Source organism: Musca autumnalis, unplaced genomic scaffold (genome assembly GCF_047663935.1).
Source record: "Musca autumnalis isolate F117 unplaced genomic scaffold, ASM4766393v1 scaffold_4, whole genome shotgun sequence".
Classification (NCBI taxonomy): domain Eukaryota; kingdom Metazoa; phylum Arthropoda; class Insecta; order Diptera; family Muscidae; genus Musca; species Musca autumnalis.
In genome coordinates, this window is record NW_027411977.1 from 251,390,114 (window position 1) to 251,413,934 (window position 23,821).

The following is a 23,821-nucleotide window of genomic DNA, read 5'->3' on the forward strand; positions in this document are numbered from 1 at the left end:
AGTGTCCATAGAGCTCGGACCAACTACAATTTTGGGGTAGTTAAAGACTTCGTCTACCTCGGCACTGCCATAAATACAACAAACAACATCAGTTGTGAAATAAGAAGAAGAATTGTATTGGACAACAGATGCTACTATGGTTTACGTAAGTAATTTAAAAACAAAGCCACATCTCGTCAAACAAAAATAACGCTTTACAAAACGCTGATACTACCCGTGCTAATGTATGGCTCCGAAGCAAGGGTACTTGCGCAAGCAGATAAGGTAGTGCTTGGTGTGTTTGAGAGGAAAATTCTTCGAAAGATCTACGGGCCGATTTGCGTTGACGGTGAATATCGACGACGCGTCGTATGAACCACGAGCTATATCAGCTATACAAAGACATGAATATAGTTAAGCGTATCGAGATGCAACGATTGCATTGGCTAGGCCATATCATAAGAATGAGCTATGATGAACCCGCTAAAAAGGCGTATGAATACATGCCACACGGCGGTGCACGCAGGATTGGCAGGCCAAAGCTTCGATGGAGCATACAAGAGGAAAGGAAAAGGCGCGGTATTCCAAAAAGTCAAGCGAAAAACAGAGAGGAATGGAGATCTTTTCTTAGTTCGGTCTATGGAACAAATATTCTGTAATGGGCCAACTAAGTAAGTAAGTAATTTATTGTTTGTGGATTCTTAGCAAGAAAACTTTTTACAGCATATTAACAATAATTCGCCAGAAATTGCTTCCTAAATTTGCCTTGGTTTTCTGCAATATTTTGTATTTCTCCTACTTAGTAACAAGAATACACACCATTGTACAAATGTAAAGATATACAAAATATTAAAAAACAAGTAAGCAAAGGCTATAGTCGGACGGGCCGACCATGTGATACCATACACCACAACCTGTCGGAATTAGGTATGTGCAACCGCATTGCACGCCGAATGTCCGGGTTCGATTCCCATCAAATTGTCAATGGTGGCAAAATATCCCTTAGTAACGTACCCCTTATATTTGCTGAGTATTTCAGCCATGAAAAACGTCTCTACAAGTGGCAACTTAGCACACTATCAATAATTTAATATGAATCCATTGATATAAGAGAAGCCTCTCTTATCTTTACTGGGATGTTTGTGGAAAATATATAAATTATACATTTCTAAATAATATTCGAAAATTTGAAAATTCACATTGATTGGCCCCTCCTGCTACATCTTCAAATTGTCTTTGAGTATCAGGTTCCTCTTTGGAATACACCTAAAATAAATACATATATACCATGCAATTTGGTATATTTGATAATTGGGAAAATTGGGAGTTTATTGAAGATCTATCGTCCAAAATTGTGCACTTGTACCTCACATATGCTTCGAAAATAGTTCATTGTGGCCATATATTGTGATATCTAAAATATATTTTATACCGGTAGAAATAACGAAGAATGAATAGAAATTCTAAAATGTTGCATGCAAACAAATTTATAAATCCCAAAATTATTCATATTCAATAAAACAGCAATGAAGGGAGTAGAAGTCAGCGGCGCTAACGGTGATATACCTTTAGCCTCTAAAAATATATTTATTTTGTAACCCGAGTTTGCTTCAAAATACGTGGAATCTGTAGGTATCGTAATATGAGGATATACCAAATCAATTTAAGTAAGCTAAATTCTAAGTTTTGGAAATATTTGAGAATTATTTTTTCAGATTTGTAATTTTAGTTGTAACCGGCAGGGGTTTTTGGAACTTCTGAACTATTATCTCAGGAAGTATGACATACCCCGGGAAAGGGACCAGAATACGGAACCTTCTTCAAAAAGAAAATAATAATCGGGTCTTCAAACTGCACTTTTCCCAAATTTTGTGTGGGAGGTACTCGAAGGACGGACAGATATAGTCCATATTCCGACCTGACACATGACTGGATGAAATAATACGATGTGTAAAGTTTCGACCAATCAGAAAATCCACTTGAGAGTTAACTTGCGGATTTGCGGCGCAAGTACAATCTGCTGAAAAAATTCATAACGATTCAAAGGGACTCTTAAATTTCCTTTTTCAGAATTTTGAGTGGGAGGTGTCCTAAAGAATCATATAGTTTTATCCGATCTATATCTAGAAGGAATACTAATATATGGAAAGTTTCACACTAATTTTCGAAAACAATTTTGAACTTTTGTGGGGGAGGTGTGGACCGACATAGCCTACATTTGAACTTAAACAAAGCTTGGGCAAAATATTACGAAGCACAAAATTTGATTCTAATCAGTAGATCCGTTCGAGAGTTATCGTACGCACCAGCCAGCTAGACATTAAGGGAGACAGATGAACGGTCAGGGCTAAATAGACTCCAAATTGTCTGAAACGAATTTCGTCCAAATATACTTGGGGTCTAAAACCTCTTTTTCGATGAGACACATATTTTGCAGTATTTTGTTTGTATACCCAAATCCTGAGGTATAAAATAGGTGGCGAGGCGACCCCATGTTGCAATATTTGTATAAAAATCCAATTTGACAACTGAACTGAAAATTTCTCTGTCATGATAGAGACAATTTGTAGCATGGGAGGAAATTGTGGTTCTCTACACAAAACACAATATATATATCAGGCAGAAGATGCGTTATCAAGCAGACGCATTATTGCAATTTGCATCATTTTTCCATATGTAGGCTCCTTTGTTGTTATATGCCCTCCAAGAATGAAAATATGGACCAAAAATAACATTTTTATATTTTTCATACAAAAGTAATGGTCCATGTCAACCGCTAAATAATATCAGATAATCATGCAAAATTATAGGCATTTTCTTCAACCTAAACTCTTACCTCGTGCAAAATTTCGTGACTATTGAGCTATAATTGCGACCTCTAGCGGGTTTATGATTACACTACAAACAAAAAACTGGATATATTAGGCTGTAACTCTGTTATCTGATCACGTACATCAACATAATTGACATCAATTGAAAGGTCAAGAGATCGTCTTTCAAATATAACTCACGAGTGGGGAAGGTGTCTTTCAGGAACAAAGATATAAGCTGTTTATTAAAAATTTTCACAATTTTCACACAAAAGTTGTGGTCCATTTAACCCTCTAAATATTATCTGATCGGCATCTCAAATTGCAAGATTCTTCTTTGTCATATACTCTTACCTTATTTAAAATTTTGAGGCGATCGGACTATTATTGCGACCTACAGAGCAGCTACAAAATCTGATAAAAATTATGTTTTTGGTCCATTTCACCCGCTTAATATTTCACGATCATCACCAATCAAAATAGCGATATATTCTGATGTGAAACCGACCTACATACCAAATTTCGTGACGATCGATCCATCATTGCGGCCTGGAGTTTGATTACAATTTATAATGGACAGACGGACACACGGACGGACACACATCTCAAAATCGCTTTATCTCGCCGAGATATGAAGATTGGTATACCACATTGGGGGTCTCCGACGAATATTTCGCGGTGTTACATGAATTTTTCCCAAAACAAACTTATAATACCCTTTCCACATAGTGGTGTAGGGTATAAAAACAAGAAGCTAAAACATAACCATTTTTATGTTTTTTTCCATTTTCGCAAGCTTACTTAATTCCGAGCAAACAAATTTTGTTTGTTTTTTATGCGCTTATTTCACACTTATAACTTAGCCATTTGTTAACCGATTTCAAAAATTGAAAAATAATATTCAACTTTTCTAGAGAAAAGGAAAATTATAGATTAATTTATATATAATTCACGTTTTCAGTTTCAATTCGAAGCAGATTTTGAAGTAATTTTTCCATAGTGCATTGGAGTGAAACAGAAACTCATTACATGTAAAAAGACATGAAAGTGTCATTTAAGGAACTCTAAAGATGTTAATAATTCAGTCGAGCCATAAATTTCACAACAATATAATTGTGTATGTATGTACATATGTATGTATGAACCACGGTCCTATGTTCGTTGAGAAATAAGCTTGGCGTTTTCGCACATGATTCTTTACGCTCAATTGTTATGTTTTTATACCCTCAGCCTTTAGGCTAAGGAGGGTATATACACTTTGATACGACGAAAATGTGCCTCATCGAAATAATGGTTTTAGACCCCAAGTATGTTTGGACGAAATGAGTTTCAGACAATTTGGAGTCGATCTAGCCATGTCCGTCCGTCTGTCTGTCTGTCCTGCTGGCTGGAGCGCACGATAACTCTCGAACGGATGAACCGATTCGGTTCAAATTTTGGCTTTCGCAATATTTTGCCCAAACTTAGTTTAAGTTCGAAGATGAGCTACATCGGTCCACTCCTTCCGGTACCTCCCCCACAAAAGTTCGAAAATGTTCGGAAAGTTTGTGCGCACGATTACTCTTGAAGGGAGTGACCGATTTGGTCCATACTTTGTATAGCGTAAACTTTCTACCAGAGTAATATTAGGTTCCAATATGGTATCAATAGGTCCACTCCGTCGGGTACCTGCCACACAAAATTTTGGAGAAGTTCAGTTTAGGGCCATCTCTCGAATCGCTTGGATTTTTGTTTTAGCAACTTGTGTTCACTGCCCTCTATACGACGGTACAAGTTTCATCAAGGGCAAGTCCGTACTTCCTGAGAAAATAGCACGAAAGTTGCAAAAAACCCCTGTGACACCGTGTGAGGTGGTTGGAGCGCAAGATAACTCTTGAACGGGTCTGCCGATTCGGTCAAAAATATGGCCTTAGTAATATTTTGTCCAAACATAGTTTAAGTTTGAAGATAAGCCATATCGGTCCACTCCTTCAGGTACCTCTCCCACAAAAGTTCAAAAATGTTCGGAAAAATTGTTCGTACGGTAACTCTTGATGGGAGTGGCCGAATTGGTCTACACTTTACACATCCTAATATATCTACCAGATATAGATCAGGTTCAAATATGGACTATATTTGTCAACTCCATCCGGTACCTCCCACACAAAATTTCGGATAAGTTCACTTTAAGACCTGCTCTCGAATCACTTTGATTTTTGTTGAAGCAACTTGCATTCGCTGCCTCAATTACGATGGTAAACGTTTTTTTAGGGGCAAGTCCATGCTTCTTGAGCAAACAGCCCCAATAATGTAAAAACCCCCTATGGCACCATATGTTGTGGCTGAAGATCCACTTCCATAACGGTCAATGTCGATCCATTCCTTTTAGTATATCCTCCGCAAAACTTTTGATCTTTAATCCTAATCAACAATTTTGTCGGTTCAAACGCCCAAAAGTTTTAAAACCACCTAAATACATACGTATTTTGGGAAAAAAATTGTTTCAATATACACATGCTGAGGGTATATCTCTGTCGGCTAAGCCGACTGGTACTTTTTTACTTGTTCTATTTTCATTAGAGATTGAATGATAAACAAAAGAAACATACAACACGCACACTAGGTTTATGACTTTTTAACTTTTTTTCTCAAAAATGTTTTCCAGTAGCGGGAGTGAATGAACTTTTACCTATTAATGCCTAAAATAACGTGCATTACATTTAATTATTAAAAAAGGTTCCACACAAACCACTTTTAAATTATAATTTTTTTGAAAAAAAAAAATACTACGAAAGGAAAAAAATTATATCTTGTTCTTGGGTTCGATTCCCCGGTAAGGCAACATCAAATTTTCACCGGTGGCAAAATACCCCTCAGTAATGTTGGGGACATTTCCTGAGAATTACAGCCATCTAAAACTTCTCTACAAGTGGAGACGTAAGGCACCCCGTTCGGACTCGGCGATAAACAATAGGACCCATATCATTGAGCTAATATGAATCGGGGTACACTCATTGATATGAGAGATGTCTCCCTTGTCCTGTCTGGGATGTTTGTGGAACAATAAAAAAATTGTCAAAAGTTCTGATAAATAAAAACTTTAAAAGTTCTTGCGCGGAAGCTTGTTTTGTCGATTCACATTATAATCAAGATTTTGTGTAATCTTACGTAAAAGCTCATCAAAATAGAATACTGGTATATGAAGTTGTAAAAAAGTAATAACCCTAATGCACACACTCACGCAACAACAATTAGCTCCATTCTATGAAATATGAATGTAGTTATATCCACATACATACATATGTACATATGTATACTCATTTGGAACGCGAATCTGGCTGATTTAACGAAAATGTATGTCCTTGTACATGTTTGGCGAAGTTGTAATTGTTCTTCTAACGGCTTTGTTGTTGTCGGTTGGAATCGTTTTTATGGACACGTATCGCTCCTATAAATTGCTATGGTAGTAGTATTTTTATTATTTACTCTAATCAACATACATAAAGACACTCGTATACACTGATAAACACATCCCCATTCCTAGGAACCTTCATTGTCTTCGCAATAAACAACAACTTCAATATTTACCCAAATTCCAGTGAAATCCTTTCCGGAAAATCATAAATTTTTCGTCTGGTGGGGGAGGTGAGGCCTACAGCCAAATCAACTTTGAAAGACTGCTTTGAAACTTTTTGTCCAGTCTTAAATGCGCTGGATGGTGGTTAATGGAAGGTTGAACCCGCAATTTAAAAATAATATGAAATATGGCGATATTAAATGTGTTATGATCCTTTTGTTTTTGCCTTTTTCCATAAAAGGAAAATATGAAACAAAGCAGGGAAAAATAACAACCAGAAAGAGGACAGGGGCAGGAGCAACGACAAACAACAACAATGGCTACAGTACAAATATAACATTAAAATCCTATTACTTAAACGCACCTTCATCCTATTGCCGATAAGCGGATTGCAAAGTCTGCGTCCAACACCCCAAGCAACCAGCAATGGGGAAAGTGGCCTATAATTTATTGTCGAAACATATGCCCTACAGTCATTCAACACTGTTCTAAAGAACAACGACAAAACAAACGAATGTTTGGCAGAGATTTAAAATTTAATACGAAAATGTTTTGTATTTGTACGGACAAAAACTAAGTAAACATTAAATTCCCTACTCCAACCGTTGTCATTGACTCTGGGGTAGGTGTTTCGTGGGTAGATCTGTGTGTTGCGTGACCAAATGTGTGATGGCAGAATAATTCTCACTCTGGACTCCATTCCACGGTACACATATTAAATGACACATAAACTGAGTCTCATTTTCACGGTTAAGCCCACGAGATGTTGTGATCCTTGCGAATCGGAAGGCAGGCTGATTATTTAGTCGATGTTTACAATTCCTTTGTATAGATGATGACATGCGACTACAAGATTTGACGATTACGACGACGACGACGCCTGACGAGATTTCAAGTAACCTTGGAAAACATTTAGCATTCATGTGCATGTTTGTCAAAATATTTTAGGCTGACGTCTTCTTCATAGTAGTCACTCTAGAACATTGAGGGTAAATATAATAGTTAATGGAGAATGTTGTAATAACAATTTGAAGAAAAAGTTAATCTACATAAAATGTTTTCATTCAGGGTGTAGGAAACGGATCATTTTGGTGGAACGCTGTCCAATGTAAAATCTATCTGAACAAGAAAACCCTTCCGACATTTTGTGCTCCACTTACTCTCTTCCATAGACTTCCTTATACACACAAATAGCTAAGCGGAACCCAAAAATGCCCACTGCAATTATTGAAACAGGTAAGTCCTCGACCTCGACGTGGGAAATTTATCGCAAATTTGATGTTTTTGTTTTCTTTAAAGAAGGCTCCATCTGCATATGCTAATGAATTGGGATTTATATTATAGTAAAATGCTTTTTGCGAATCTACATTCCAAACCATTTGTAAAATACATTTTTCCACTTTGGTTTTGGAGTGAAATTTGTCTTTGTAAAACATTTTAAGTCTTTAGATCGGGATGATGCCACTTCCTAACACGAAGATTACACCAAGAGAAGATTTGTAAGAGACATGATATGGAGTTTTTATTTATGTGTGTGTACCTTCCCAGCTAACATTTTTTTCCGAATTCTTTGCGAATTCGGTCAGAATCTCTGCACAAGTTGCCGATTCTGATGCCGAATTCTTTCCGAATTCGATACAAAAGTTGTATGGACGTGTCCACCGAAATCGGAAAGAATTTTCTAAGAAAATTCTAACAAAATATTAGAGTTTCGCAACGAATTCGGTCCGAATTCGGAAAAAAATTCTGGAAAATTCGGTGGAAAATTTAGATTTTTTGAAGAAAATCGGCCCGAATTCGGAAAGAAATTCTGGAAAAATTCGAAGAAAAGATTAGATTTTCTGGAAAAAATCTGATGGAATTCTTGGCCGCTGACGCCTTTGATATTGACACACAACACAGAACAAATCCCCAACTCAGAAACAATTCTCTTTTAATGCGCTATTTATGGATGATTCTAATTTCAAACGTCCTAATGATTTTCCCTGTTGTGATCATTTTGTGATTAATAGTAGAAGAATATGCACGAGTATGTTAAAGCTATCAACACTCGCTTGAATTATTATAGGTTGCATTTATATTAAAAAAATTCAAAAACTGTATATGCGAATTTTATAAAAAATCACTTTGTTTTTCGACAACAATCGAACAAAAAGATTCCTTAGAAAATCGATTAGAAATCGGAACGAATTCGGTGCGAGATTCTTAAGGTTCTTCAGAAAATGTGCAGAGATTCTTAAAAAAAAGTTTTAGAAAATCGGTACAATATCTAGAAAAATATTAGAGAAATCGACAAATATCTAAAAAATAGTCAGAAAATTTCGGAAAAAAATCGGAAATCAGAGCCCTCGGAAAAAATTGTTAGCTGGGTTTTTTGGTTTCTCCATCCGCTTGTCGCCTTAAGCTATTTCTGTTATTAAAAGACACACATGCTTGAGTTTGAATCAACGGAAGATGTACACAGATTTGTGTGTTCATATGAATGTACGCATGCAAGGGCATATCATATGCATACATACATACATACATGTTTGTACAATACTCGCATACTCAGCGTACAGTAAACAAGTATTTGCTTTCACAGATCGTGTTGAACATTAAGAAAATTTAAATTTGTTGGATTTACTTTAGCCCCGTGACAATCATCGCCATCCTTTCTAGCATCTCAATTTCATGGCTTTAAGCGTTTTCATGCTTAAATCCAGGAATAAAATCAGCCATAAGCACAACATAAAACTAGATTTTGCAGTTTAAGATTTTCCAACAATGTGCTTTGCATTTTCGCAGGAGAAACTGTGATTTCATGCTTATCAACAACCAGGCGGAAGATGTCTGGATTTTAACCGAACACACACACACACACAAAGTTACGTTTGCTATTTAAACTCCAAATTAAAAGTATATGTGCTTAATAGTAAGGCGTAGCCAGTTGAATACACAGTTCCGCCCCTACCACCAAAAACACTGAAGGAAAAAACAAACATAAAAGCATCGATGAACACGTCCTCGCTAAAGACACGAACACAAACTTTTGTATGTCAACGTGACTCTTTTCTGTTTCTATTCGAGTATCACTTTCAAACTAAACGTCCCGCTATTCGATTGCAAATTCTTCACTTGAAACTAACAACTTTGTTAACACAGCCAACTTTGAATATTTTTTCTTTCTCGCCAAACACTAGAATGCAATATTTCTATGTGTGAGTGTGTATGCTGATAGTTTGAATTTAAACATCTGCTACATGTATCCTTATTTTGCTCTACTAAAAACTTTCATTTGCTTTTCAATGCAATTCAACTATTATAATTAAATGAATGCTCTTTAAATGGCTAGCAAGAGTTTCCCAGATTGCCATGTCGAAGTAATAAACAAGCGGATAACAACTAAATCGACACTTGAACGAACACTCGTTCCATAGAATGGGCCGTTATGTTGTCTATATACATGTGCGTAGCCAATGATGAGTTGTAGTATACCTTATAATCATCAAATGGTGTAAACGTCACCTGCGCAATCAGCGTACGTAAAAATACTTTAAATAACATTTCCAATCGTTTCGTTTCGTATTTTCCATAGGAAGAATACAAAACGAAACATAACCCACGTTGGCGGAGCTCGCTGTTTAGTTTCGTTTTGTTCACATTCGTGAGTACGAACGAAACGAAAAGCGAAAAGTACTCAACTCCACAAGAGCAGATAGAAAACGAAATAGTACTAAACACATGTGAATAAATTAAAAACGTTTGGTGCTTGATAAATTCACTGTGTTATGCTGATGTTCACTTTTAGGGTTGTTAAGCAATCACATGTGTGTGTGTGCCTGAGTGTGTCATTGACCATAACGCACGGCAAACGTTTGCCAAAAATTCTATTTGTTTCGGTGGTGAATGAAACAACTCGGCAAAGCAGAGCCAAAGTACATTTCAGCAATCGTACGGTTCTCATCTTTTTACATTGAAAAGTCTGTGATTTTGTTTTGGTTGTGAGAATGAAACGATTCAGAGAGTCTGAAAAGTTTGTGGCTTTGTGTGATTGGTACGGGAATGGTTTTGTTTGTTTACATTCATTGTGCGCAATGTGTATACCCAGCAAAATAAATTAGAAGTAGTGCAATGTAGACTAGTTCTTTCACGGCATGTTTTGATTCAGTTCAAAATGGAGTCTTGAAAAAGGCACACCATTCCCTACATTTTAACCGATTTCGGATGCGATCCAACAAATGGCATCCTTATCTCACATTCTAACAGCATCTGGATGCAGTCCAATCGGAGTCGAGAAAAGGCACTTCTCCAGAGTTGAGAATATTTGATTTAATACAGATATAACGATAGCATGACTCCAAATTTTGTCTTACAATATCATACAATATGCTCCTGATATTATGTTCTAATATATTCATGCCCTCAGCTTTTAGGCTAGAAAGGGTATTTACACTTTGATACGACCAAAAATGTGCCTCATCGAAATAACGGTTTTAGACCCCAAGTATGTTTTGACGATATTCGTTTCAGACAATTTAGAGTCGATTTAGCCATGTCCGTCCGTCTGTCTGTCGGTCTGTCTATCTAGCTGGCTGGTGAGAGTTATCTCAAAGGAATCAACCGATTCGAACCAAATTTTTGGGTATCGTAATATTTTGTCCAAACTTAGTTTAAGTTCGAAGATGCGCCATATCGGTTCACTCCTTCGGGTACCTCCCCCATAATAGTTCGGGTACCTTCCACACAAAATTCGGATAAAGTGAAGTTTAAGAGCACCTCGCGGATAGTTTTGAATTTTTTTCAGTACGTTATGCTCCCTTTACGACGGTACAAGTCCATACTTCCTGTGATAATGGCCTAAAAGCTCCAAGAAAAATTTCCTGACGGCACCAACCAAAATGGTAAATCTGCAAGATAAATTTCACAGGGAGTTTCTGATTGGTGCAGACTTTGCACATCGTATTATTTCTTCCAGTCATGTATCAGGTTGGAATATGGTCTACATCGGTCCACCCCTTCGGGTACCTTCCGCACAGTTTTCAGGAAAAAACGAAGTTAAAGCTCCTCTTGGAACGTTTTGATTCTTTTTTCAATAGGCTGTCCTATTGACCCCATTTCCGGAGTAAGTCCATACTTCCTGAGATAATGACACAAAGGCTCCAAAAACGCTGCCAGCACATTATAAAATGGTTATTGCGCAAGATAACTCTAGAACTTTTTCAAACATTTCTTCCAAACTTACTTTAACGTTATTTAATATCGACACCTCCAAATAATAGTATGCTAAGTCTAAAAAGTGAGTTTTGCAGGAGAAGCTCTCAAAATTTGGAAAATTTTTTGAACTTCAGTACTATGCTAAGTCAATATTTGTTTATAACTTCTGTTGGGATTGACCGATCATTACCAAAATTTGACAGAATTTAAGTTAAATTACGTCAAATATAAAAATGTAAAGAACTTGAAAACATGCTAAGTCGACTTAGCATACTATTGTTCGGAGGCGTCGATATGTGTTTCGAGTTCTCTATGAATCAGAAGTTTGCTTACTAAAAATTGTTTGTATAGGTCGATGATTTGGTATCGCCCCTCATTATAGTACCTGCAGATTCCATGTATTTTACTCGTAAAGCAAATTCGTGATTATTGTGATTTTTTTTTTCAGTGGCTGAGGGTATATATCCGTCAGCACAGCTGACTGATACTTTCTTACTTGTTTTAACATGAAGAAGGTCGTGAGTTATGTTCTCACTAGTTTCGCACTCTCTTCATGTATGAATGTGTTCGTTATGAAAAAGTCTCCCCATTGTTCCTTATGGTATATTTTATAGTTTTATATTACAGAGACTGTCACTGAAAATGATGCAACCTGAAATAAAAAATGTAAACGTTGATAACTTCGAAACGAGTTGAGATTTTTTAACAATTCAAAAAACTATTTTGTAGGCTGAAAAGTTTTCTTTAAGATGGCATACAAATAATTATTCTGTTTATTAAAATATTCTGTTTATACTAAAATTTTACCGGAAAACAAAAAATGGGCATTATTAAATTGAGCATTGAAAATGATGCACCACAATAATCGATTAATAATTTCCAAACTTTTCGCTTTTTATCAGAATGATGGAACAATTGGTTCCGTATCGTTTTCGGTAGTTTTGTCATTGATTCCGACCGAAAGAATGATATTCCTGACGTAATTTTAGCATGATTGTAATTAATGTCCCTTTGTAGGAATCGGCTAGAAATTTCTAGATTTTGAAGTTATTTTCCAAAAAATGACTACGAGAAATCATTAACAGTTATGTCTAGAGTATGAACAAACAATTTAATGATATTTGACTATATTAGACTAGCCTTTAACGGCATTGCCCTCATAGAGGGAAAAATCAGGGCATAGAACAAAATTTTTTGCACTTTCTTTGAAAATAGTTTTCAGAAATATTGTTAACAATGATTGGACCATGTTTGCTTTTATAAAAACAAAAATGAATGTCAAATATGTCTTAGTTTTCGACAACACATCTCTTTGCTCAACTAAATAGTCAATGGGATAAAGTTTATAAATCAATTTTTAATCTCTGCCAAGCAACAGCTGCAACAATAACAACAACAGCAAATGGCACCAGTTTGGTATTACTTTTTGTTTGTATTCAGTTTACAAGATTTTCCGTGGAAACTTTGTTGTCGATTGAAAGTTCTTCTAATGGTTACATTTACGAAAACTAATACTGAACTTAGTAGCGAACATTTTATACGATGTTTCCTGTAGCCGGTGCACCCAACCCTTTCTCTAGACAATAGCATAGCCTGAGTCAACTAAAGCTCTTCTAGCAAGAACAGGCCAGCTATTCGCCATTTGCATCAAATGAATAAATACTTGCAGGTGAATCTTACCAAACCAAGGCCAGGCATTTAGATTGAAGGAACCAAAACATGATCCGCACCCTCCTTTGAATATTTTGTTGTAATTAAGCCAAGGCAAAAAAAAAAAACAAGGACTACCAGAAGAAAAAACATGTAAATCAAATTCACCTTTTTTCGAATAAAACGGTTCACAATAACCTTAAAAAGAAATTTACATAAACATTACGCTTCCGTTTGATTGTTTGTAAGTTTACGACGACCATAACGTTCGGATGATATGAATTTCACGACCTGTTTCCCACCAACAATTGACTAAGCGACTGAATGACAGACTAAGTGGATGACGACCAGCGTTACCATTCTCATCTAAGACCCATTTAGTGAACAATAAATTTGCATATTTTATTAAAAGCCCACAAAAATAAAACAACGACAACAACAAAATATTCAATCAATGAAGAGCTCTGACATTTCTGTTAGGCAGTCAGTCGGTTGGTAAAGTAGCTGATGTTGTCGAAACGCATCCATACCTCAAGAGATTTGCCCAAAAACAAGCCAAGGGAGCCTGACAATTCAACAACATTCTGAAAATGAAACTTTATTTTTATAGTGAATCCTAACAAATTACTAGAAACATAGAGAGGGAGGAAGGGAGATAGCATTTCCATACGACCACATGGGGAGAGACTGGTTGGCTGGCACCCTCCATCCATCTGATATGCCACATTGTACAATTGAACACAACGAAACATTCAAATATTTGTAAATGAACGCCTTCATACATCTCCCAGTGGGGACAACAATAGTGAATTAATGGCGAAAGAAAGGGAATAAACAGTAAATCATTTACAAATATACTCTCTGACCCACACACACACACAACATTGGACCATATCAAAGACGAAATGCAAACAACATTGTTGGACCTATACTGAAAATTTAAACAACTTCTAGTTGGCATTTCTGAAAGTACCTCTCGAGATCGAGTTTCAGAAGTGCTACTGGTGAAAACTCTGTTATTATAGAAAATGAAAATAAAATATTATTGACAATAAAATCATACAAAGAGACATAGGAATATTATAAATTGCCTAGGGTCTGACCCAAAACAGTCAGTATTCATACAATATGAATGCTATTTACTTATTACTCTATCAATTCTGCATAACCTAACAACACAAAATATAATACCTATCTATCAGATATATATTAGGGTTATGACTTTTCGAAATTTTTCTCAATGAACTTTTGCCTATTATTCCATTGAAAACTGAAAAAAGTTCACGCACAAATCGATATTAAAAAAATATTTTTTTTGAAAAACTGTATGAAATGAACAAATGTTATGTCAGTTTGGTTATACATGAGCTTTAAAGCTACATGAGCTTTAAAGTGATTTGAAAAACTTTCCCATAATTCTGAAAAATTAAAATCGCCTTAAAATTAAGATTTTATGTAATCTTATGTAGAAACTCATCACGCTATGATACAGGGATATGAGGTGGTAAAAAAGTCATAACTCTAGTGTACATGCACACAACCACTTAAATGTCCTATAATTGAGATACGTACATGTGTTTGCATATTTGACTTCCATTCACACCATGGTTGCCTAGGGGCTGTAACTATTCATGTGAAAAGTCATGTGGGACTAGACCACCACCACCGACCTCTCACAACTACTACTGCTACATTCATGTGCAACATCCCAGCAAACCAAATGTCTGATGTCGGACACGTCTGAATAATTTCGGAAGCAAAGTCGTTCAGATTTCGTTCCGATTTCTAAACGATTTTTCGGAGAGGAAATAGTTCAGTTTTTGTACCGATTTCGTTCCGATTTCGGAACGAATGTCGGAAATAAATTTCCTTTCCGAATTTCCCAACAATTTTCTTCAGATTTCGTTTCGAAATCGGAGCGAAATCGATTCGATGTCGCTCCGACATTTCGTTCCGAAATTATGTCAACCACTTCATACAACTTTCGTAAAGATATCGTTACGATTTCGGATCAGTAGTGGAATTCTGTAACTCATTTTTCGAGTTACCGACAAATATCGGTAAAATTAAAATGCTTATAATTTCGGTAATTTACGAAAATTTTCGGTAAGTTAACAATCAAAATGAAGCTGTTGCTAAATCCTACCGATAGCAGCAGTGCTGCACGCAGAAAAATTTATGTTAGAAATATGTTTGGATCCAAACAAATATATGTTTGGGACCGGTTGCAAACAAATATATGTTTGGATCCAAACATAATATATTTGGGTCCAAACAAATATATGTTTGCAACATTTTGTAACATATCTCAATTTGATATGTTTGGGTAAAACATATTTTTTATGTTAGAACATTTTTTTCATGTGTGGAGAGAGGATGTTTTTCAACGAGAGTAATAACAGTGCTCTCGCGGCTGTGGAATGATGTTTTATAATGAAGAGTTGTGTGTATTGTAGAAGACGTAGAAGCGAAGAAGGGGGCTTTGGTGGCATGTATGCGTCAAACTCGTGTGTTTCTTGTTTTGTTGTTGTTAACCAACATAGCAGGAGAAAAAGAAAAGAAGAAATGATATGAACTATATTTTTTTCTTTCTTCAGTGTTTTAGATGCCTTTGTAGAGTCAAGACGGTAAAGTGAGTGAATAAATCAGTGTTTTGTGTTTTCTTAAAGAAATTGTGCTGTTTAGTAAATTAAATGCCCAATACATTTTATAATTGAATCAAAAAGTTGAATGGAATTATTTTATTGGACAAGGAAGAAATCGCATTTAATATTGGTAATTACATACATATGTATATTTAAAATATGGTATATCCATATTTATTTATTACATAATCATTTGATTCCAGATGCCGATTCCCCACTGATGATGTCAACTTTGAGTTAAATTTGTTTTATTTCACAACTTTATAATAAATAAGAAATGCCTTCAAAAAGTGGTCGAAGAAGTGTTAAACCCAAACAAATTGTTTGTGATCACTGTAAAATTGAAATAATTGAAGGAGAAGATGACTATATAGAATGTTATAAGTGTTCCAAGTTTTATCATGTAATGTGCACTAAGCTAGACAAAAAACAATTTGATTATTTTTTAAAGAACAAGCATGAAAACTTTGTTTGCCATGTTTGTAATGTAAATAGTGATTTGAATATTCAACCACAACTAATACGAATGGAAGAGAAATTAAATAAACTGACTGATTCGGTTGAATTTATGTCGTCTAAATTTGATCAACTGATGATAAATGTAAATGCCAATTCTAAAAAAATTGAGCACCTGGAAAAAGAAAATATTGTATTAAAATCTGAAATCAAAACATTGAAAGAGTCGGTGAAAATGCTTGATGACCAGCGAGTCAAAAATGACTGTGTAATAAATGGTGTAAATGTGGATGATAATAAAAACGCAGTTGAAACTGTAATTGAACTTTCGGGAAAAATAGGCGTGAATTTAAATGAGGAAAATATCGAGGAAGCGTACTTTATTAAAAATAAAACCGTAAACAACAAAAGTGCCTCACTAATTGTAAAATTCAGTTCAAAAACTGCGAAAAATAAAGTTATGGAAGCAAAGAAGAAATTGAAAGAAAATGATAACACAAAATCAATCTATATAAATGACTTTTTAAGCAGAGAATCTTTGGAACTATTTAATTATACAAAGACCCTTAAAAATGTTGGATATAATCATATCTATACCAACGGTAACAAGATATATGTTAAAAAAAGTGATATAAACAAGCCGAAGCTTATTCGTCGTAGAGAGGATGTGGATGTCCTTTTACTTGAAGCTACAACTAATAATTTCCATGGAAGAAGATCCAAGAGAATAGTGCCTGTCTCTGAAGATGAAGAAGAAGATGATGCTGATAATGAAAATGATGATCAAGTTGATTTCGTATCTCCTATTAACCGTAATTATATCATGAATTAAATAACTTTTGTTTATCCTTTTTTATACATTATGTTAAATAAAAATAAATATTTTACAAATATTGATTCATTTGTTGAAAATTTTGAATATACCAATGAATACAATTTCAATATTATGTCTGTAAACGTCAGAAGCATTTCTTCGTTCAGGAAATTTAATAAATTTAAATCTATTGTTGCTAACTTCCCAGTTTTTCCAAGCATAATTGCCATCCAGGAAACTTGGTTTGATAAAGCTATAACTCAAATATATAATATCCCTGGATATAATGTTTTGCATTGCTGCCGAGATGATGGCTATGGCGGTACATCTTTATACATTCGTGAACATTTAACATACACCATAGAATTATGTGAAAGCACAAATTTTGTCGAAGCTATACGAATTTCGTTAAATGGCTTCTTAGTTAATGGAATGCCGCTAAAATTGACTACCTTCTACCGTTCTCCTAAATGCCACTTAAATACATTCCTAGCATATTTGGAAAACCACTTGTGTCATCCCTGTCGCACTGTATGTTTAATTGTTGGTGATTCTAATATTGATCAATTAACACCTTCGGGATCTTCTGATTTATTTACGACACTATCTGCCGTAGGTTATAAATCATGTCATGAACTTATTTCCCGCCCGAGCAGTCAAACGTCCATTGATCACGTTTACAGCAATTTCGCGAGCAGATTAGCTACATTTTCCATTGAGTGCGATATTTCGGATCACAATATTATATGGTGCAAAATGAATAGTGGTCTAAAAAATACTCAGGTAACCAGAAGAATAATAAAGCAGTATGATTACAGCAATATAAGCAGAACCATTCGGAACTATTTTGCAAATTACCATAACTCTGGAAATCCTTCTATTGATGCAGAAAATATAATCTCTACTATTAAAGACATTGTAGATGAAAATACCACAATAAAGGATAACAAACTGTTATCACAGAGTCTTATAACACCTTGGGAAAATAACCAGTTACAATCACTTAGGAAATATAAGAAGAAACTACTTGAAAGAAGAAGGAAGAAGGGTAGGAATACGGAAATTGATTGTACACTGAAACGTATAAGTCGTGTTATTAAAATTGCATCTAAAGAGAGCTTTAACTCTTATGTAAGCTGGAATATGCAAAGTATTGATAATGACCCAAGGAAAGGTTGGAATTTTCTTAATGAATGCTTGGGGAGAAAATGTAAAAAGCCACTTGTTTTAAAAAATGAAAGGGATGAAATTGTAAATGATGTGACAACGAAATGTAATATTTTCAACGAGTATTTTCTAAATATGCCAACACTATTAAAGAATACTATAACATCCAATGATGGTGATCATTATAACAACTTAAACAGTTTAACACGATGTGTTTCAACATTTCATTTTCATTCCGTAAATACGACTGATGTTGTTTTGAAACTGGAAAGTGTCCTGGGCCTGATGGAATTTCAGGGAAAGTTATGATTGCTTCAAAGGATTCCATTAGTCAACATCTAGCTTTAACATTTAATGCAATGTTAAGCACCTCAACATACCCGGAGGTGTTAAAATTGGCAAAGATAGTGCCAATACCAAAGTCGACAAATGCATGCAAAACTTCAGATTTCCGGCCAATAGCTTTGTTGTCATTAGTAGATAAGTTGTTTGAAAAGTTAATACATAAGCAACTTACGTTTTTTCTGGAGGAGTCTGGGCAATTGTATCCTATGCAATTTGGCTTTAAAAAGGGTAGTGGAACACAAGAAGCGGTCATAAATATTATCAATTTAATTTGTGATGGTATTGAAGCAAACGTTGGTGGTGTAGGTGCAGCATTCTACGATTTCTCTAAGGCGTTTGATCTCGTTGATCATAATATCCTACTGGAAAAATTGCCCTATTACGGTGTGAGGGGAAAAGAGCTAAAACTCTTCGAGAGTTATATTACAAATAGGAAACAATTTGTTGCAATTGATGGAGTAAAAGGAGACGTTGGGACAGTAAAGCATGGTGTCCCTCAAGGGAGCGTTCTGGGTCCTTTATTATTTACTCTGTACCTTAATGATTTATCTAATCTGAAGCTCTACGGAAAATTGATTATGTACGCGGATGATATTGCTCTACTCTACCCATATCACCATGATATTATTCTAAAGTCTCAAATGGAACATGACGCTGAGCTTATTTTGGAATATTGCAGACTAAACAAACTTGTAATCAACTCAAGTAAAACCAAAATAATTAGATTCCGTCCTCGATGTTTGCAAAATGATTTATCTTTCAATATTACAATTGGAAATACAAGAGTTGTGGAATGTGAATCACTAAAATATTTAGGAATATACCTTCAAAATAATTTGAAATGGAATACGCATATCGATTATTTGAAAAAGAAAGTAGCACCTGCCATCGGAATACTATACAAACTAAAGAATATATTAAATGTCAAGACGAAGCTCCTGATTTACAATTCTCTCATTCAAAGCTACTTTAATTACATGATAATGATTTATGCATACAGTAAAACTATTCATTTGAAAGCACTGCAGAGATTGCAAAATAAAGCGCTAAAAATAGTGTTTAATTTGCCACTTTTATATCCTACCCATTGCCTTTATAAAGACATTGCAGAAGATATTTTACCATTACATGGTATGTACAAGTTCCAACTGTCGACATATATGTTTAAAGTCATGCATAATTTGGGACCAAGATCAATTCAATTTTACATTAATCAGACGGCGTTTAATACCAGGAATAGATCTAATTTGAGAGTAGCTAGGTGTCGACTGGAATTATCAAAGCAACGCATAGAACATAATGGATGCATAGAGTATAATCGCATCCCAAATCGTATTAAAAATCTAGATACAATTGCATCCTTTAAAAGAGAATTAAAATTATTTCTGTTAAGCAACATAGAGATGCTTCTGATGTAAAGAAAAACCTAATGATTTTTTATTATTATATTTTGAGTCCAAAGTAAAACACACGTCATAAATGATAAAATTTTAAGTAATTCGCCCCAATAATGCCTCCAAGGCGCTGGGGCAACATTGTTAAAATTGTTAAGAAATTTTTTTGAATAAAGGAAAAAATATATAACTAAAAAAAAAAAAAAAAAAACTAAGGAGAAGCGTTCAACTACGTTTCTATATATTTTTCTTTTTAAAAGTGTGACTATTTACAAATTATTTCAATCAGTTTTTCTTTTATTAAAGTGTGTTATGTATTTCTTTGGAATTTTGTATGTACCTATGTGTTTGTTGTTCTTTTGCCTTTAAATAAACTACCTCAACATTTGTGTGTATACTATAGAGATAGCCAGTGAGTTCTTACTGAGAGCAAGTGAGCACACATTTCAAAGTGTTTTATATTGAATTTTACACTCCCTTGCTCTCAGTAAGCGCCCACTAGTGCATGTGTTTGTTTTTTTTTGTGCCTTTTGGGTTTGTATTTTTTTGCACCCAAACATATAAAATGTTTGCACCCAAACATAAAATTATTTCCACCCAAACATATCTTTGTTTGCACCCAAACATATATATGTTTGCACCCAAACATATATTTGTTTGCAGACCCAAACATATATTATGTTTGGGACTGTTGCAAACATATATATGTTTGCTGCAAAATATGTTTGGGACATATGTTAGAGAGGCCGTTTTTTTGCGTGTGTCAACTGTTATTATTACTTTTCATTTATAATTTTGCGTTTTAATTTTAACGATTTTTATCGGTAACTCAAAAAATGCGTTACAGAATTCCACTACAGATATCGGACGTATCGTCCGAATTTTGTTCCGATTTCGTTACGATGTCGGTACGATTGGTTTGCTGGGATTCAACAAGATTGCCTTTGAATTGGAATTTACCTCCTAATTATTGTTATTGTTTTTTTTTTTTTTTTTTTTGGAAGTACTAACGTGTGCTAGGACTGTGCATGAATGAGTGCATGTGGTAAGTACTTCTAAAATATGTCGTTTGTAGTATACACAAGTGTGCTTGTCAAATATTAGTTTTGTCATTGTTTTGTTTTAAACATTTATGTATATGGATCTTGTTACTGCATTGTCTTGTTTTAGGGAAAATATTTTAATTCAGAATACGAATGAGAATAAACTAAAAGGGAACAAACAGTACCCTGTCTATATTCAGCATGCAATTCACGCTATTTCCTAGTATCGAAATATAGTATTCAATATGTAGGATTGAATTAGAATTGCTGGTGTATTTAAGCTTTCTGAATTTCATTTGCTTGTTGAATGAACCACACAAAAAAGTGCGTGCAGGGAAGAACTGTGCTCTCGAATTTCTTGTTTTTATGGACAATCAAAAAGGAATGCACACCGAAGCAGATTGTAATTTACTTCGTAAAGAAAAGTTGTTTTATTGCAGACAAGAAAATTGCAAATTAAATACATTTAATGTATGAAAGGGATTATCGTTGAAGAATACGAGAGCATATGTGATTGGCTAGACATTGGCTGCACGAAATAATTCTAGAAAGACAGACACCAGGTTGTCTTTGATAGAAAAAAGGTTTCAAAAGTACTTTATATATAGAGGTTATAATAAATCGTCCTTTGTCTAGCCAATCACACCTGATATGCCCATAACGACCACACTTGAATGTGTGGGATTTCGAAACTTCTCTTCTTCTTCAAACTCTTTTGGTAATGATTGCTCAAATTATTCAATAAATTAAAAAATTTCACAAATAATGACATTTACTATATTAAGACAACAATAAAAAAGAGCTTCGTTTCGCATTAGTCTGTATAAAGTAGGAAATATGTAATTGTTGAATGAATCATCAAACATTTGGCTAAACTACTTTAAAAAATAGGAAACCATCAAAAATCGGACGAATAAATTTTATATTTTGAAGATTTGAGAGTAAACAAGGAAAACCCTCCCTCTCCCTCCTGACAAGAATAGTATCATTTTTAGCTAAAACAAAAACGCGTAAATAAGTGATTGTTATTGTTATAAGAAGAATTGTTATAAGAACATGCATAAAGACAGAATATGATTACCAGTTCTCGAAAGAGACATATCTGTGCCTACAACTTTTATTGCTGAGTATTTCTGACCTTGTAAAACATTGGGGATGTCTTTATTAAATGTCGTGGCTATCAGTCGTGAGTGAAAATGATGTCCGAAGCTGTCCGTTCAAATTAAAAAAACTTTTACACCACATGTCGAAAAAACTGTTCAGCCATAGGCCAACCCACAAGTTCATATGGGATCATGTATAAAAATATTGTATCTTCATGTTTAGGTTCGTGATTTTTCTACCAATAACTTATTTTAGACATTTCTTAAATAATTCCTACGATTTGTTAGAGTTGAAAACAATGTACAATTTACTCGTTTTTCCCCTTTTTTGTAGCAAAGGAGCAAAAAGTATAATATTCTTCACTTTTTTAAAATATTAACTTTTTTCGACCGGTTTTTAACGTTTTATTTTTTATTTTTTATACAAGTTTAGCCAATTTTCTTCACAATCACAAATCTTACTGACATTTGCGTGCATCGAAGGTCCTTATAGGGTACAGGAGGGACAAATTTCCTTAAGAAATTTTCTTATTTACTTAAAATTTCATTTATGGGATAAAGTTCCATTAAAATAATTCAAATTGCACCGTAACGTATATTGGAGAACTGTTTTAGAAGCGTTTAAAGGTTTTATCTTATGCCAATATCCAGAGAATGAAGGTAAAGAGTCCCAGCTTTACAATGAGGTTGGAGTGGTATATAGCAATATTCCCTATCAAAAAATCCCTCCAGCGTTTTTTTTTATTGTTTTTGGATTTTCTCACCTATGAACATTGCTGTTTCAAAATCCGCAAAAAGTTCCCAGGTGTAAGCGGTTTTCACTTAAAGTTTGTTGAGGCGCACCATGTATGACATTGTTTTAAAAGGTAGCGATACAGTCAATGCATTGCCCCAATTTGAACTTCTTTATCTCAATAACGGTAAAACCTACGAAATTATCATAAAGTTCAATCATGTAGAGAATGTTCATAGCTTCAACATTTTCTTTAGTCCCATTTCGATAGGACTTGCGTTTTCCAAGTAAAATCGTAAAAACCTAAAAAACCCCTAAAAATGTCAATTTGAATCGCGATTTATTTAAAAAGCGCTCCGGCGATTTTTTTGTTTTTTTTTTTTTGATTTTTCTCATCTATGAACATTGTAGTTTCAGAATCCGCAAAAACTTCCCAGGTGTAAGCACCTTCCATTTAAAGTTACTTCAAGAGCACGGTGTAATAAAATCAAAAAAACATAGGCAGATTTTGTATGGTCGGTAATTATACGAAAATTAAAGAATTTTCTTCAGAAGTTCATTTATTATACTAAAGGACAGTCTAAAGAATACATTTGGCAAGGAAATCATTATAAAATATTTAGGAACCACAAAAGTATAGGTGTTCCTGTAGTGGCATGGGTGTGGAAAACATGAATTTTCTCAATTATTGTTAGCTCAACTTGGCTTAAAACTGAGAATAACGTTAAGTAAGTACTCTAAAATCAGATCAAATAAATTAAGTTAATTAATTGATCTAAGACAAATCTCTATATTTTGTTACATATTTAACGCAATGTGAATGGAAATATGTATTGTTAGTACAAAAATTGTTTACTTAAAAAAACTGCTTATTAAATCTAAACCTACACAACATTTCGAATCAACCTGGCTTCTATATAAGAAGACAAT

The 23,821-nt window shown here is 34.5% G+C and overlaps 1 protein-coding gene across 7 annotated transcripts in view; it reads right to left on the reverse strand.

Annotated features, from left to right (window-relative positions):
• LOC141402784 (uncharacterized) overlaps positions 1–23,821 on the reverse strand; it is an 80,235-nt gene that overhangs the window by 53,947 nt on the left and 2,467 nt on the right. For 2 of the 7 annotated variants that reach the window (XR_012412723.1, XM_073984733.1), the window contains exon 2: positions 12,038–12,193. The exons of 3 other annotated variants lie outside the window; for them this stretch is intronic. The gene's annotated coding sequence lies outside the window, so the exon portion shown is untranslated. Of the gene's footprint in view, positions 1–11,874; positions 12,194–23,821 lie in introns of all 7 variants that reach the window. 2 more of the 7 variants (XR_012412724.1, XM_073984734.1) reach the window with 1 other exon arrangement.